The sequence below is a fragment of the Balaenoptera musculus genome, chromosome 1 (genome assembly GCF_009873245.2).
Source record: "Balaenoptera musculus isolate JJ_BM4_2016_0621 chromosome 1, mBalMus1.pri.v3, whole genome shotgun sequence".
Taxonomy (NCBI): domain Eukaryota; kingdom Metazoa; phylum Chordata; class Mammalia; order Artiodactyla; family Balaenopteridae; genus Balaenoptera; species Balaenoptera musculus.
Genome location: NC_045785.1, coordinates 50302775 through 50319501, shown reverse-complemented (window position 1 = coordinate 50319501; position 16727 = coordinate 50302775). Strand labels below are relative to the sequence as shown.

Genomic DNA, 16727 nt, shown 5'->3' with positions numbered 1-16727 from the left:
AGAAAGGACATTAATAAAAATAGAAAGATACTCCTAGGCCTTTCCTACCCAGGATAACTGTAGCCAAAGAGCATTATACCATCTAAACTAAATTGCACTTTAAACATTACCACAAGCTGCTGAAAGCTACAAGCAGCACTGGCCTTAAAATGCCTTAGGTAGCCAGACTGGAATTAAAAGGTTCAAAAACGCCTGGGGAAACGTCCTAAAATACGGTGGGAAGGGGGGAGAAAATTAACATAGTTAACTGGATAGTGATGGCAGGGGACCCCGAGTTCCAGACATCTCCTAGGCAGCGCTGGGGATGCAGTAAGGGCCCACCCTTCTCTTGAGTGGCCGTACGCCTCACCCAGGAGTGGACACAGGGGACTCAACAAGGTCTCGGGGGCCAACGCACGGCTGGCGTTAAGACTCAGGCGGCCAGAGGAGGAAGAGGAGGCAGCGACTGCGGGAAAGGGGAGGGAGGCTTGGGCCCGGCTGCGCTCTCGAGTTGGCGAACGTGCGCGCTGCGAGCCTGCGCTTTTGCTAAAGCCCCTGATACACACGTGGGACTGAGAGGAGGGTCACTTACTTGTCCAATCTGAAATTACATTTTAGCTAGCGGGGCCCTGCCGATAACCGCGCGGAGCCGCACCAAGCCTCGGTTGGGCGGTCCGACCCGCCCTCCGCGCGGCCCCGCCCCCGCCGGCTGCGACCCCTGTAAAACTCGCCCCGATTGGCCCTTTGAACGGGGCTCGGGATTGGCCCGCGCCTGCGCCCTGCCGTGGCCTCCTGCGGCGCTGGCCTGGCGGGTGGCGTGGGCTGCGGCCTCTTCCCGTTTCTTCCCGCCTCCCCGAGCTTTTAAAGGCCTGAAGTGGGTTCTGTCCTCTCAGGCCGGGAGTTTCCTACTCTGGGGGCGCTTCTCGCAGAACTCACCCACGCAAACTCCCCTCAGCCGCTGGTGGGTACGTGTCCAACGTGTATCCTGTAACTTCGCTTCTCAACCGTGCACTGAACACCAAGTCTCTTGCAGACAGGTGTTAAAATAAAGAAATTAATAATATTTATTGAATGCTTACTTTGCGTGAGGTCTTGTTCCCGATACTTTACGAAAATGTCCTCATCTAATTTTGTGAACAACCCTCTGAAAAGGTGTCACAGTTTGTAAATGTACAAAACAAATGAACCCCAGCCTTTAAGGAAGTTACAGTCTGGTGGGTCCTGGACACGCCTGTGTCATTTAATCTTCATGATCCTTAGCTTTCCAGTTAACTAGGTACTATTTGTCCATAGTTTACAGATGCGAAGAGCCCGAAACGTTTTTTAGCTTGTTTTGAGACTCACAGTAAGTAACAGGAGGGAAGATTCCAACCTGAGCTCAAACATAAGCCATATCTATTAAAAAGGCAGGCTCCCAAGCTGATGGCACTGAGATTTGGAAGACAGTTTAAGAAGTCTTAACTCTTTATTTTCCTAGAAAAGGAGACTGAGGTGCAGTAAAAGGAAGTGATTTTCGAAGAACACACTGGTGATAAGAGGTAAGCCTCGGTAATAACTGTGATTTCACAGAACTGGAGTATGGGCCATGTGCGTGATAGTCACTCTGCTATCCTCACAGCAACCCCAAATACATGCTCTCATCTTGGTCTTACAGGCGAGGATAGTGGCTCAGTGGGGCTGAGGCCACGTGATTAGCTGCATCTGCTAGAGGGCCTGGTTTGGGGATGCCAGAGGAAGAAATCTTCCTCTATCCTAGATTCTTCTGGCTGGTCTAAGAATTAAATTGGCATTATGAACGGGAGAAAGTCAGATGAAAGTTTAATAACGTGTACATGGGAGAGACCCAGCAAAACTAAGTAACTCTGAAAAGACATCTTCCACTAAAGACAAAAAAAGGATGTTGGGGGTAATGGTTTACGTCTTCAAAAGGCAGGAGGGCAGTTTACATTGAAGATGGAAAAGCAAATGTTTGGTAAACAAATGTTTGCTGGGTGTGCTAAGACAGTGGGACACAGGGAGGAATTTTCAAAAACAAAACAAACAAAAAAACCTTCCTAGATTCCTCTCAGTCTACCATACCTAGTTCATACTATAGTACAATGATAGCTCTCTTCCTGGAAGAGGTCGTCTGTCTACATTCTTTAGGCAGCTAAGGAGGACATCCGAGTTTCTTCCTGAGTCTTTTTGGGCCTTGATTGTTTTCAGCTGTAAATAATTCACGTGCCAAAGAGACATTTTGGGGTGGCAAGTTTTGCTCCCGTACAGGGTCGTTTTCTTTCTTCTACACCATGACTGTTCACCTTCATTTCCAACAAATATCCGGAGATCTAACCATGGACTCTTTGGGAATGTAGGAGGTACTAGGATCTGGTTACTTGGCACCTGTGTGAATCATCATGTACAGCAGGAATGATAATATTAAGACCTATTCATCTTACCTTTCCAGAGTATTGTGATGAGTAAATGAGGTAATAAATATGGAAATACTTTGTAAAGTGTTAGATGCTGAATACATGTAAGACAGCTTCCAGACCCTCCTCATTGTACCTCGGGAATAGAATAAATGAAATATACTGGTTGCCTTAGGAACTGTGGCAGGAGGTCTCATCTTGGCTAAACTTGAATTAATATGGATTTGCTTCCTGGTCTTTATAGATATCTCTGTTACTAGGCATTTTGTATTTGATCTGAGGTTTGTTTCTTCTTATCATCATGCTATCATTAGTGGTAATAGCAGCAACAGCACAGTGGCTGGAGCACCAGCAGCCATCTTGGACCATGAGAGGATTTCAGGAATGAAAGCTACACACAGCAAAGCCCCAGGGTTCAAGGGCTTAAGTTTCTGACACCATGCAGCACCAGACGAACACCCACTGCCCACTTCCACTTGTAAGAAAGAAGCTGCTCTCTTGTGCAAGACACTTTACTTTTGTATTTTCTGTCCATGGGGCCAAACCTAATCATAACTGATACATATACCTTATCTCACGGAAATCCTACAGCAACTCTATAAGGTGATAGGTGCAGAAACAGACCCAGAGAGTATAAATGACTTGTTCGGTGTCATCCAGCCAAGTGACAAGAGGTGTAATTTTGTGGCCCATTCTCATTTTCTTTTAAATGGAAAGAAAATGCCTATTGTGAATGAATGAATCTATTTTTTTTCCATTTACTTCCATTCTATTCATTTATTCTAGGAGGTGGTAAACTTTTTCTATAAAGGGCCAAATAGTAAATATTTTAGACTTTGTGAGTCATACAGTTTCTGTTGCAACTACTCAACTCTGCCTTTGTAGGGCAAAGCAATCATAGATAAAAGTAAACGAGAGGTTATGACTGTGTTTCGATACAACTTTACAAAAGCATACAATGGCCAGTGTGCCCCAGTGGGCCTTAGCTTGCCAACCTCTGATTTATTAGATTCTGATGTCCCATCACAAAAGTGCATTGGAAATACATTACAGAGGGTAGGGGGATTGTGACATTGCAGGCACCCTCACACTGTTGACCAATATAAAGTCCAGTGTGTGACGGTGACGTCCAGTAGAAAGAAAGATCCCTAAACTGATAATCGCGAGATCTGGGCACTCAGTTCATATCTGCCCTGAAACAGGATCTGTATCCTGAACCAAGCCCAGGTGCCTCAGTTCCCTATATGTTAGGAGCAAATAATGCACATACCATCCCTACTTTCCATAGTTTCCATGGCTACAGGGAGACTGAGATGAGATGATATACAGACCATATTTTGAAAGCTATAAATGTTATTCAACTGTGTGTACACTGCTTCGCCTTAGGCAGGGCCATATAGCCTCCTCTGTATCCTTCAGTCCCCTGTCCTTACCTCTGTCATGGAACTCCTAGAACGTATCAAATGCCTGGTAGTTATTAGTGAATCCGTTTATCCCCGCTCCTCCTCCTTCACTTGACATAAAGGGTTATTGTGTTGCATTGGATTAAAAGACTCAATTATTGGAAAGTCTAGACGCCCACTCAGGGTCGCTGCCAGGCAGCGTGGGGATCACGCAGAGTCAGTGTCCAGTAGACAGGTCACAAGTCACACCCGTGAAGCAGCACATCAGGCTTAAGTCAGACAGAAAGAGCTAGGTTGTGAAAGCCTGGAACCAGCTGAACTGGAAGTTTGTGTCACTTCCTTCCTGCTCAGAGACTGTTTCATGCAACACCAGGAGGCAGACAGGAGGCCTGGCCTTCTCCCTGGTGACCTGTGGAGGCCTTCTGCTACTCTAACTGCATTCTCTGAATGCTTTTCCTACATTAACAACTTGCCCCTCACCAGAGAAAAGACTTATTTTCCCCGAGACTCTTAGAGTCATGGCACAGAAATAGGTGTGGTTATTCATTTACTCATGAATTCATTTATTCATTCAGACATTTATGTATTCACTCACTTAACAAAGATTTATTGAGTGCCTACTGTTCTATAAAGAGATGGTGTTGAGAAAAACAGACATTGTCCGTGTCGTTGTGGAACTGACAGTCACAAAACCGACATTCAGTAAATAAGCATGCAGGTATATGTGTGTGTGTGTGTGTGTGTGTGTGTGTGTGTGTGTGTATAAAGTACAGAGAGGTTAAGCATATATCAATATATCTATCTATATCTATATCTATGTCTATATGGATTCAGTTGCGAGTAGGAAGAGACATAGGATCCTATGAGAGAGGGGACGTGATTTAGACTGAGGTCTAACTGAGATGGGTGATTCTGAGGAGCCAGGTGCATTACATGCATTGAAGACCTAAGGGTCTTCAGTAACCTTGTAAAGTGACTACTATCATGACCATTGTACAGATAGGGAAACTGAGGCTTAGGGAGATTAGGTGACTGGCCTAAGGCTGCGCTGTTAGTAAGTTTGGAACAGGCTGGGCTCTTTCCAGTATTCCACCATGCACAACACAAACCCAGAGGGTGTGAATTTTCCCAGCTCCCACCTTTGCGCACACTATGCCTCCTTCCACCTGGAAAGCCTCCCCCGCCATCCTTCTCTTGTTGGATTCATAGTCTGCCTTCAGCGTCTAGTTGAGGGCCTACTTTCTCGGCAAAGTTCCCTCTTCTATCTGAGGCCTCAACACATCTCGTAGTCTAAGCTTCTGCAAGAATCATCATGGATTACTCATGTGGCACTGGCCCTGGGACACCTTGTAAAGTTCATTCTCCTTTTTACATGCCTGCACTGATGGCCTTGCTCACAGTCCTGTGAGCAGCACAAAGTCATTAGAGCACACAGACCTGGGTTCTTCTCCTAGTTCCTGCTTGTGTGTTGAGTGACCTGGAGAACGTTGCTTAACCTCTCTGCAGTTTCCTTGGAGAAAAGTAATATTTATTTCTTGAGATAGATCTTAAAACATGTGTCCCAGGGCTGAACAGATAGTCAGTGTTCCACACTTCTTAGTCTTCTACTCAATTCCATTCCCTAGATCAGAAAGCCTCTGCAGGGTAAGAACCATGCCTTCTACTTTATAATCTCGGCAACTAGCACAGTGCTCTGTAATAGTGGGTATATCATTGGTACATAATTATGGCGGTGACAGCCTTTACCTGCCTCCTGGGTCCCTCGCTCCTAATCCAACTTGTTTTCTCCTGTCTTTCTTCCTTTCTTTCTTTCTCAACTTAGACTCCTTTAAGCCTCCCTTAAACTTGATCCTCTGTCAGAAACAGGTGCCACTGCATACACTCTCTCTTCCAAATCCACACTGTCTTCTCAGGAGGAAAATAACTGAAATAGTTCACTGGAGACCCAACAGATGGTCAGTAAGGGGAAACCACTGACCAGAAAGGCTGCCAAGCTCCCCATCCTGACCACCACCTAGAGCCATATTTTGTATACAAAATCATTAGTTTATTCAACTCTCTTCTCTAAAGGATGCCAGTAGCTCATTTCCAAAGATGGGGGAATGTTCCAACTTACTTTATTACTTGCCCTCTGTCTGCCTGCCTGCCTGCCTGCCTTCCTTCCTTCATCTCTTCAGTCAACAAGCATGTACTGAGTACTTGCTAAGTGCTGGGCCATAGCTGGCTGCTATACTAAAAGCACAGAGAAAGTGCTAGGGGCAACCCATGGTGAGAAGAAGAGGGGGTATTGGGTACAAAGAGAAAGGAAAGACTGTGCTAACATTTACTGGGCACTGGCTCTGCACTTCCACATGCAGTGTCACAGTGATTCCTCCCAGCCATGCACCTGAGGGAGTAGAGATTCCTGCTGCAGGAATGAAGGCTCGCAAAGGCAGAGCAACTTGCCGGAAGTCATCTATCAAAAGACGCCACAGGCCAAAACGAAGAGGCAGCTTCTGCTGAGAAGCTAAAGTGGGCAGAGATGCTCACGTTGGATATAAGGCTTCAGATGAATACAAGTCCTAATAATCTCACTGGTTTCATTCTGCAACACCAGCTTTGTCTTCCATATGTGAGCTGCTCACCCACTCCCCAGTTCCCAAACCTCACCATCCTAACCAGTTCCACACCACGTACATCCTTCTCCCCTAACGCTGCCTAGTTTCAACCCCACAGCCTCCTGGCCATGAGTCATTTCAACAAAAGTGCAAACTATGTGATGAGCCATGACAACAATGTGCAACCCTAAACTCCAATGAGTGTTTTTCTACAACGAGGGAACAGGTGGAAGAAGAGAGTCCAGGGCCATGAGATGATGACAAGGCCAAAGGAGGTGTGGGAGTCGGCCTGTTAGGACATACATGCTCCAGGCCTCAGGTGCTGAATCAAAGGAGGCCCCTGGAGCCTGTGCAGTATCCACTGCCATTCACTTCTCGAGAATCATGGCATTTGGAAACCATTAGAGAACATCAGTTTGGGTACTTTTCAGACTGGATCCTATCGGAAGGTGCCTGCACGGCAAAGAAGAGGCTGAATGGACTCCCAGGCCTTCCACAATGCCCCCCTCCCCTGCCAGGTTGTTCTCTTCTTCAAGACACCAGATGAGGGGGCTGGTGGGGGCTGAAACCCCGTCCCCACTCTGCCAGCCAAACTCTGGGCCTGTGAGGCTGCTCTGCCCCAGCAGAGAGGGCAAATTTTCCTAATTTGCACAAAGTACAGAATAGGATGGTGGTAACTTTGCCCTCTTGCTGCCCCCAACCACACAACGCACACACATACACCCATATAGCCACACAAACATTCCCACAGACTTACACATAAGCACATATACATATTTATACAAACACACATGGAGACATATATACATTATACAAAGAGCACACAGACATACATAGACACACGAATATATCATACAGTACGCATACATAGACACACACAAATGCAAATTAGACCACACTATAATGCACAGAAATATAGACACAAATATACAGACACAGAGTCAAACAGATATAGATACACAGATACACAAGCCACACAAATACACATACGTACACACACAGTCTCATAGCCACTTATACACTGCACACACATAAACAGACAAACACATCCATACATAGACGCGTCAACACAACACACAGGCACAGAAACCACACAGATATACACACACATACACAGATATGCACACATACATACGTCTTGAACCAGAACAACTCTATCAATTTTACATGATAAATTCTATTTTCAAAGTTTTTATGCGACAAACATTTCACTACTAAAAGAGAATTTTCTCTTTTTGAGGATTATTTTTTTTATTCATTTATTGATCAAATATTTGATGACAATATGTTGAAATAAAATGATAGTAGGAAGTGGGGTACACTCAGACATATTAGTGGCAGGTCTTTCCATGATATGTCTTGTAATTCATTTTGTTTTTATCATGATGAAAAATTTGTGACTTTCAACACTGCTACATAATATATAGAACCAGAACTCCTGTTTTATCATTTATACACTTTCAGATACTTAAAAATATCAGTCTCCGCTCCATCTCCTTCACCTCCCAAAGGACCTCTGGAGCTATGGAAATCATACGGGGACTTGAAGGCAAGGGTGTAACATTAAGGAGTATACTAAACAGGACTTCTGGTTGTAAGAAATAAAAATACAAATCAAGCTTGATTAAACAACAAATAAACCAAAAGGCAATTTATTGTCTCATGTACTTGCGCAGTTCAGAAGGGAGATGAACTTTAGGAAAGCGTAGGTCCAGGGATTCAAATGATGTCTTTAAGGGTCTTTTGTTCTCCATTTTTCATTTCTTAATTCCCGTGTTTACTTCATATTCAAGTTAAGAGCAATGCATGTGGTAGCAAAGATGGCTAGCAATTGCTTTAGCCTTACAATGTCCTCCTAAATCTTGGAAGATGAGGGTGAGGGTATCTCCATGTTCCTATTTCTTGCAAGAATGCTGAACAAAGTTTGATTGGCCCAGTTTTAGTCAAGTGCGCATTCCTAGGGATGGATTCAGAAAAGCTGAGCTTCTGAACCTGTACCAGCAGGACTGAATAGTGAGAGTCGGGGATGATTCCCCAAAGAGATATCAGACAGGAAGGAGAATATATATGTCTTCCTCCCTACCTCCAGAAGCCTTAGTGCAGTACTCATGGGTCAGGCTCTGTGCTGGAGGCTGGGGCACAAGATAAAAATATTTATATTCTTTCTCTCTAGGAACCCACAGCCTAGTGATGGAGGTGGCATGTAAGCCAATAGTACAGGACACAGAATGCAATAACCACAAAATAAAAAAGTGTGATAAAATAAAACTTCATCAAAAGACACAAGACAATCAATAGGCAAGCCACAGAGTGGGAAGAAATATACATATCTGAGAAAAGATTTTAATCCAGATTATATAAAGAATGACTACAATGCAATAATTTTTAAAAATCCCAATTTTTAAAACGAGCATAAAGCTTAAACAGACACTTCATAAGGGAAGACACGTGAATGGCTAATAAACCCATGAAAAGGTGCTCAGCATCTTTAGCTATCGGGGAAATGCAAATTCAAACTGCAATGAGATAGCACTTCATAACATCTAGAATGGCTGGAATTAAAAAGAGACTGACATGAATACTGGAGATAATGTGGAGCACCAGGACCTCCCCTGTTTTCCTGGTGGGAATGTAAAATGGTAGAACTATTTTCCAAAAGCATATATCTACACTGTGACCCAGCAATTCATTCCCAGGTATTAACCCAAGAGAAAAAGAAATACATATTTATAAAAAAGATTTGTACATGAATGTTCACAGAAGCTTTATTATTAATACCCCAAACTGGAAACAACCCAAATGTCCATTAACATGAGAATGGATAAACAGTCATACATCCATACAACGGAATACTAGTCATAAAAGAGAATCAAGTACTGATTCATACAATGACATAAATGGATCTCATAGAAATTATGTTGAGAGAAAGAAGCTAGACATACAAGAACATACACTGTATGATTGCATTTATGTGAAATTCATCATAATTTATGATGGAAAAAAAACTTACCTGTGTTTGCCTGATGGGTGGAAGGTTGAAGGTTAGGGGGAAGCCTAGCTGTGAAAAGATATGAGAAAACTCTCTGGGGTGATGGAAATGCTCAAAACCTTGCTAGGGGTGTGGGTTACATGAGCATATCTATTTGTAATTGTGCATTTCATTACATGTGAACTTTACATCAAATGAAAAAATTTTTAGAGTGTAGAGAGTGCTAGGGAGGTGTAGAAAAATCAGGAATGACAGGACGTTGATAATTGTGGAAGCCGGATGATGGGTACATCGAGGTTCATTAAACTATTCTGTTTACTTTGTGTATGTTTGTAATATTCCATGTGAAAAAAAATTTTTAATCAAATAAATTCATATCTAACAATATGATGACTTCTATGAGAGGAACAGGAAGTAAGTGTTGTAAAACCAGAAAACCTGGAGCAATTAACTGCCTAGGGAGTTGGAGGTGGGGACAGGGGCCTGAGAATGACTCTTGGAAAAGACGTTGCAGAAGAGAGAACATTTGATTTGGGACTTAAAGGCCAAGAAGACTAAAGCAGTTGGAAATGCCCAGAATAGATGCCCATTAGAGAACCTTGTGGCGCTCCTAGTGACAGAACAACATTGGATCACCAATGATATGTACCCTTCTGAAATAACCCTTTTCTCATAGGAGTCAGCAGAGTGGAGTGCTCAGGGCAGAGGAACCGAAGTTAGGATTTCCCACTCAGAGTGTCCTTGGATGATCTAAGTCACAACCCGTCTCTGCTCTTCAGTTTTCTTACCTGTGAAGTGAGAGGATTCAACAAAATTATACCTAAGTTCTCTTCAAATGCTTCACAGTTGTGAAGCACAACTGTGCTTCACAAGCTAGTTGTGAAGTCACAAGCTAGTTGTGACAAATCGAGGAATAAAACAAAGGTCTGAGGACATCTCATTCCCAGAACTTTCTTAATGCTCTATTTCATGTATTCTAAGACACACATTCTTATTTAACATTTAACATCACAGAAATCAGGGCACGCCTTACAATCGATGATGTCAGATAACAAGGCTCCAGCAATGCATAGTTATATTGCTTGCCTGGAGGTACTTGGTTATTATTCCTGGACAGAATGACTGGACAACCACAGTCATTGACGTTTTAATCAACAAACCACCTACGGTCCTTTGGAGGATCAAATATGAGTTCCAGTTGTTGTCTGGAAACCTTCTATTTGTACCTTCTAGTAGAATATAAAAATAGCACCAGCATCAAAATTGGCAAATTGGTACTGGTGGCTTGACAGAAACTTCCAAGACAGCAGAGTAGCACTCTTTTAAGAAATGCTGCATTCCCCAACGCTCTTGGTGACTTAGTTGACAATATTGTGTGGAAAAACATATCAACAGCTGAGAGGAAAGTGCTTCAGAAGAGACGAACCATTCTGAATGTGAAGTCTTACGAATACCTTAACCACTGTATTTTGCTTAAATTTTCCTTTTTACATGTACACAAGAGCAATATGTGATTGACATTGAAGCAGCCTAAATGTCCATCAACAGATGAGGGGATAAAGAAGATGTGGTATGTATATACAATGGAATACTACTTAGCCATAAAAACGAGTGACATAACGCCATTTACAGCAACGTGGAAGGACCTAGAGATTATCTAAGTGAAGTAAGTCAGAAAGAGAAAGACAAATATCGTATGACATCACTCATAAGTGGAATCTAAAGCATGACACAAGTGAACTTATCTACAAAACAGAAACAGACTCACAGACCTAGAGAACAGACTTGTGGTTGCTGAGGGGGAGCGGAGGAGGGACGGATTGGGAGTTTAGGATTAGCAGATGCAAACTATTATATATAGAATGGATAAACAGCAAGATTCAACTGTATAGCACAGGGAACTATCTTCAATATCCTGTGATAAACCATAATGGAAAAGAATATGAAAAAGAATATATATATATATATATATATATATACACGTGTGTGTGCATGTATATATGTATGTATAACTGAATCACTATGCTGTACAGCAGAAATTAACACAACATTGTAAATCAACTATACTTCAATAAATTTTTTTTTTTTTTTTTTTTTTGGCTGTGTTGGGTGATCGTTTCTGTTCGAGGGCTTTCTCTAGTTGCGGCAAGTGGGGGCCACTCTTCATCGCGGTGCGCGGGCCTCTCACTATCGCGGCCTCTCTTGTTGTGGAGCACAGGCTCCAGACACGCAGGCTCAGTAGTTGTGGCTTATGGGCCTAGTTGCTCCGCGGCATGTGGGATCTTCCCAGACCAGGGCTCGAACCCGTGTCCCCTGCATTGACAGGCAGATTCTCAACCACTGCTCCACCAGGGCAGCCCAATAAATTTTTTAAAAAGAGCAATATGTGATTAAAAAATATGTCAAAGAAGTCTAAAAGAGATTTTCTTTAAAAATTATCTAAATCATGTTTAATTATGTCTACAAGAGATTTTTTCAGTATTAATAAAACTTTTTAAAACTTGAAATCATAAGAAGGCATGTCACAACTTAATTGGCAATGCTTTTTTTTCTAAGAGATATGTAAATTAAGAGTTCAGCTGGTAGAGACTTAACTTTGATGAAATATGATACTGAAACCTGATGCCTTCCCCAGCACTTTCTTCCTGTTTCTCTATACTTCTTGGAGCCTATAGATAAGGTGTCATTTCTGAGGGCTTTCTGTTGTAGGAACTGTGCTAAAGGCTTTACAAACATCCTGTCAGTTATCACACAATAACCTTGTAGGAGACACCATTATCATACCCTTTTAATGTTGAAGAGACTGAAAGATCCTGCCCCAGGTTAAAGAGTTTGCGCCACTTCCTTTCTGAAATTAGTGGAGAATCACAAAGTGAACTTTTCGCAGCCCAGATAAACTTTTTAGAACCCATCAATGACGATAATGCATCAAGCTCCTGTGTTTTGGGGCAGCACTGCAGGAGGTCCTGAGGTTTAGAACAGTCGCTCACATACACCCCAAGAAAGGCAGGCAGCATGAAGTGGCACAAAAATAAGCTTTGGAATCAAACAGAATCAGGTTTTAATCCCAACTCTGCCACTTGTAGATTGTGTGATTTTGAGCAAACTCTGTTCTCGGAGCCTCAGTTTCTTCTTCTGTAAAATGGAACTATTGTTACCTACCTCCAAGAGTTGTATGAGAGGTAAATAAGTTCACTCAGTTATTCACTTACTCAACAAATATCTGCAGAGTGCTTACCTCATGCTAGTAAATGTAATGTCAAATGAATACTATGCAAAAGACCCTAGCAGCGTGACGGGTACATAGCAGACACTCTGGGGAAATTTTGTTGTTCTGTTTTTATTTTTCCAAACCAATGTCCCCCTTCTACTAGCACCTCATTTTTTTTTTTTTTATAAACTAAGCAAGACTATTCCTAAGTCAAATTAAGTTAGCAGCTTATTCTTTTTTTTTTTTTTTAATAAATTTATTTATTTTTGGCTGTGTTGGGTCTTCGTTTCTGTGCGAGGGCTTTCTCTAGTTGCGGCAAGCGGGGGCCACTCTTCATCGCGGTGCGCGGGCCTCTCACTATCGCGGCCTCTCTTGTTGCGGAGCACAGGCTCCAGACGCACAGGCTCAGTAATTGTGGCTCACGGGCCCAGTTGCTCCGCGGCATGTGGGATCCTCCCAGACCAGGGCTCGAACCCGTGTCCCCTACATTAACAGGCAGATTCTCAACCACTGCGCCACCAGGGAAACCCTAGCACCTCATTTTTATTTTGCAGAGTCCCCTCCACCTCCAATCTATGATACATACTGTAATCAGATGCCCTGCCATTCCCTGGCCTGGGGGTAAGCATGTGAACCAAGGTAGGTCATGGCCATGCTCTCTCTGGAATTTGAAACTTCAGCAGAGTGACACAGACTGAAAATGGTAGGAGCTCATGCATTCCACCCTTTTCAGAACTGTTCTGCCTGGGAGTGAAGCTGCCTTAGTTCCTACTCATTTCCAAGCCTGATTCTCCAGTCTTACTATCATTTTTGTTTGTTTTGAGGTCATGTTATCATTCCAAAAATTCCCTTTTGCATAAGCTACGCAGAAGTGGTATTTGCAAATGAAAAAATCAGATGCCCAGTAAACAAACAAACAAACAAAAAAAACACGTTAACTCCCCTTTCCCAAGCAGGTATTATTAAGTTAGAAGAATAGAAGAGGTACAAATAGGATAATTAAGGGCACATAGAAGTTAGAAGTGCTCACTTTAGCAGCATAGATAATAAATTCAGAAGAGATAGTCTAAATAACAATGCCATTGACTTACGCTGGTTGGGGGTAGCCCTTACTATGGAATATGCATGGTACACACACTGTCTCATGTAAAGATCGCAGATACCTGTGGAGTAGATATCATCATCATCCCTGTCTTAGGCGAGGACGTGAAAGCTGAGAGGTTAAATAACTTGCTTACAGCTACATAATTAGTGGGGCCTGGTGTAAAGTAAAAATGCAGGGCCCCATGTTGAGAAATTATTAAGAATTTCAAGATGGTGACAGCAGAGCATTGAACCAAGTTCAGACTCCTTCTGAGCATGGTTCCCCCCTTCCCTTACCCTCATGACTGCATGGGTCACATGCCCATAAAGTTGGCCCAGCTTGCTTAAGTTAGTAAGTGACAAAGTTGAGACTTACACCCAGATCTCTTTGATCCAGAAGTCCATGGTCTCAATTCAAAGTAACCCCTACAGTGGGAGTGCCCCAAGATCAGAATGAAACCGACAGCTATTCCAGGTCATTCAGATTGTCTAGGCATTGCCCCCATCCCCTAGCCCGTAGGGCAGCTGGGGGGACTCAGACGGAAGGTTGATTATCATGAGAACTTCAGAGACTCACCAGGAAAAGCAATTAATCCAGGATAGTCATGATAGGCCAAGCTCTCCCCTGCCTTCCTCCTGGAGTTCTGTTTAGCCCCACCTTTGAGAGGGTCCTATACCAATTAGACCAAATTTAGAGGAGGCTGAGCAGGATGGTGAAGGAACTGTATACAAGTGTTTATGAAATTATGAGTGTTGAGCCTGAAGATCCGAAAAATCACAGTTGTCATCAAGTCTCTTTCCTGCTGAGATATAAGCTCTATAAGAGCCGGGGTCTATCTTGCTCACCACAGTACCCCAAGTGTCTGGCACAGTGCCTAGGATATAGTTACTGCTCAATAAATAGTAAGTGGAGCAATCAATTAAACAGTTCACTGAACGTTTGTCAAGTGGAAGAGGGACTAGATGTGGTTTTTTTCCCCAAGAAGGAAGTCAGTTCCAACGGGGTAGACCGGTTTTGACTCTTGGATATAAGAAAGTTCTATGGCCTCACCATGGAAAAGGCTATTAGGAGGTCCCCTTCCAAAGAGGGACTCAAGTGTGGAGATGATGACAAGGATATTCCCCAAAGGCATTCCCTAGAATACCAGAAATGGCAAAGAGGTCTCTGGTCCTAAGGTACTTCCAACTAATTGATAGTAGCTACCCGGGCCTCTGTTGAGAAGCTTTTCACAGGGAAGCTCCATAAGAAATGGTGCTGTCCCTTAGACAGCCTTCTAAACTTTAATGTTTGTGAATCTATGCATCTGCACATTTTCTCCAACCCAGAAATGTTGGTAAGGCTAACTCCAGTGCTCTGAAGTGAGGCAAATTAATTGAAACTAAGTTCACTCAAGTTGTGGGGATTTTGAGGGTTCTTTGCTTCTTAGCTTTGGGCTTAGATACTATAAATATAATATCCAACCCCAGTGGGCGATTCTGGATGTCGGATTCACCGTGCTTACAGACAGCTGTGGGGAGAGAGCTCTGAATAAATCTGTCTAACTAGTAAAGATGGATTACATTACTTCATAGTGATGTTAACCTTCGGAGGCAAAAGTCCAGACAGGTTGAGGAATGGAAAATGAGGACATAAGGGGGGAACAATTCCATTAGCTCTAATCAAAAGAAGAGGCCAAAAGGGGATTAAAATCTATAACATGCTCAAAAAGGGCAGAGATTAAACCACTCCAACTTCGAAGAGAAAAGATTAAATATTTGCCACTGGTTCCTCTTTCTTTCACCAAGAGAGTTTATTAATTTATACTTAACAGTCTGCCTGCCTCAGTTAACAAGAGTTTTTAAAATGAATAATAGACCCACTCATTTAAAACCAAGGAAAAGAAAATCTACAGTGTAGTTCCCATTTCCTCTGACCTATATTTTATAACTTTATTTAGACCAGGGATTTTAAACCTGGGGATCCAAGCACTCTGTTTTTTAAGTAGAATTCAGAGGGTCACTACAATTTTATTAGAATTTTAAAGTATATACATACATTAGATTTTTTTTTTTTTCCTGGTGAAATTGCTCATAGCTATTTAAGATTGTTAAAGAGGGTCTCTGATTACACCTCTGGAAAAAAATACTAAAAAAACTTAGATCAACTTCCTCATTTTAAGCTTTCTTCTCTTCTTAATTCAGATATTCACTGAATGCTGGGCCATGTGCTAAACACTATTCTAGATATTTGTACTGAATGCTTCGTCATTTACCTACCTCCTGGGAGTTAGGTAACATTGCCTGCCCCTCACCTTTTTTCTTTCTCGAAGCAAACAGACTCAGAGAGTTTAAATAATAGTAATTGCTACCATTTATTGAACACTTCTGATATGCTCCTTGTTTTTACTCATTTGATCTTACAACAATCTTGTGAGATAAATTAATTTTCTTACTGTATCATCAGTGACAAACTAAATGATCAAAAAAGTTGAGTATCTTGTCCAAGGATATTTGACTGGGTAGATGAAACTTGAACTTGAGCCCAATTCTAGTTCCAAATCCTCTTCTTTAGTCACTACACCGTACTATTTTTTCTTGGTAGCCTGTAGTACTTGCTAATGTGCACACATATCACTTACCAGGGACTGCTATAGTGTTCACTGTCTAACTGACCTCCTTTGTAGTCTGAGTTCAGTTACACCAACTTCCCTTCCATCGATGGACACTTTCAGAAGATGGAACATATTTCACCAAATAGGAGTAATACAAAAATATCTTACAACTTTCCCCCTCTGGAAATTGTTTCCAGGCCACCCAAAGTTGTATCCACAAGTGTTGTATCCACAAGTGTTTGTGTGTTTCCTGTGGAACTCTCTCACAGGAGAGTAATCTCCCTTATTGGGACTCACGGGAGCTCTGTTACCAGGAAGGGGATGGGTCTTCCAGGTGCAGACCAAGAAAGACAGCAACTCGGGACTGATGGAGTCCTCAGAGAAGATACCCCCTTTTCCATATTTCTGATCCTTCCTGATCCTTCAAGGCTCCAGATAAATCCCTTCTCCAAGAAGCCTCCCT

At 42.6% G+C, this 16727-nt stretch overlaps 1 protein-coding gene and 1 long non-coding RNA gene across 5 annotated transcripts in view; one reads left to right on the top strand and one right to left on the bottom strand.

Annotated features, from left to right (window-relative positions):
• The window catches only part of FGGY (FGGY carbohydrate kinase domain containing), a 411376-nt gene extending 410713 nt beyond the window's left edge, over positions 1–663 (bottom strand). For all 4 annotated transcript variants that reach the window (XM_036829988.1, XM_036830014.1, XM_036829956.1 and 1 more), the window contains exon 1: positions 572–663. The gene's annotated coding sequence lies outside the window, so the exon portion shown is untranslated. The remainder of the gene's footprint in view (positions 1–571) is intronic.
• A 129-nt stretch (positions 664–792) lies between these two features.
• Positions 793–10191, top strand: LOC118906235. Its single transcript, XR_005022452.1, has 3 exons — positions 793–944; positions 1457–1517; positions 10056–10191. It is a non-coding gene; the product is annotated as an uncharacterized LOC118906235 (long non-coding RNA).
• Positions 10192–16727: the final 6536 nt, after the last annotated feature.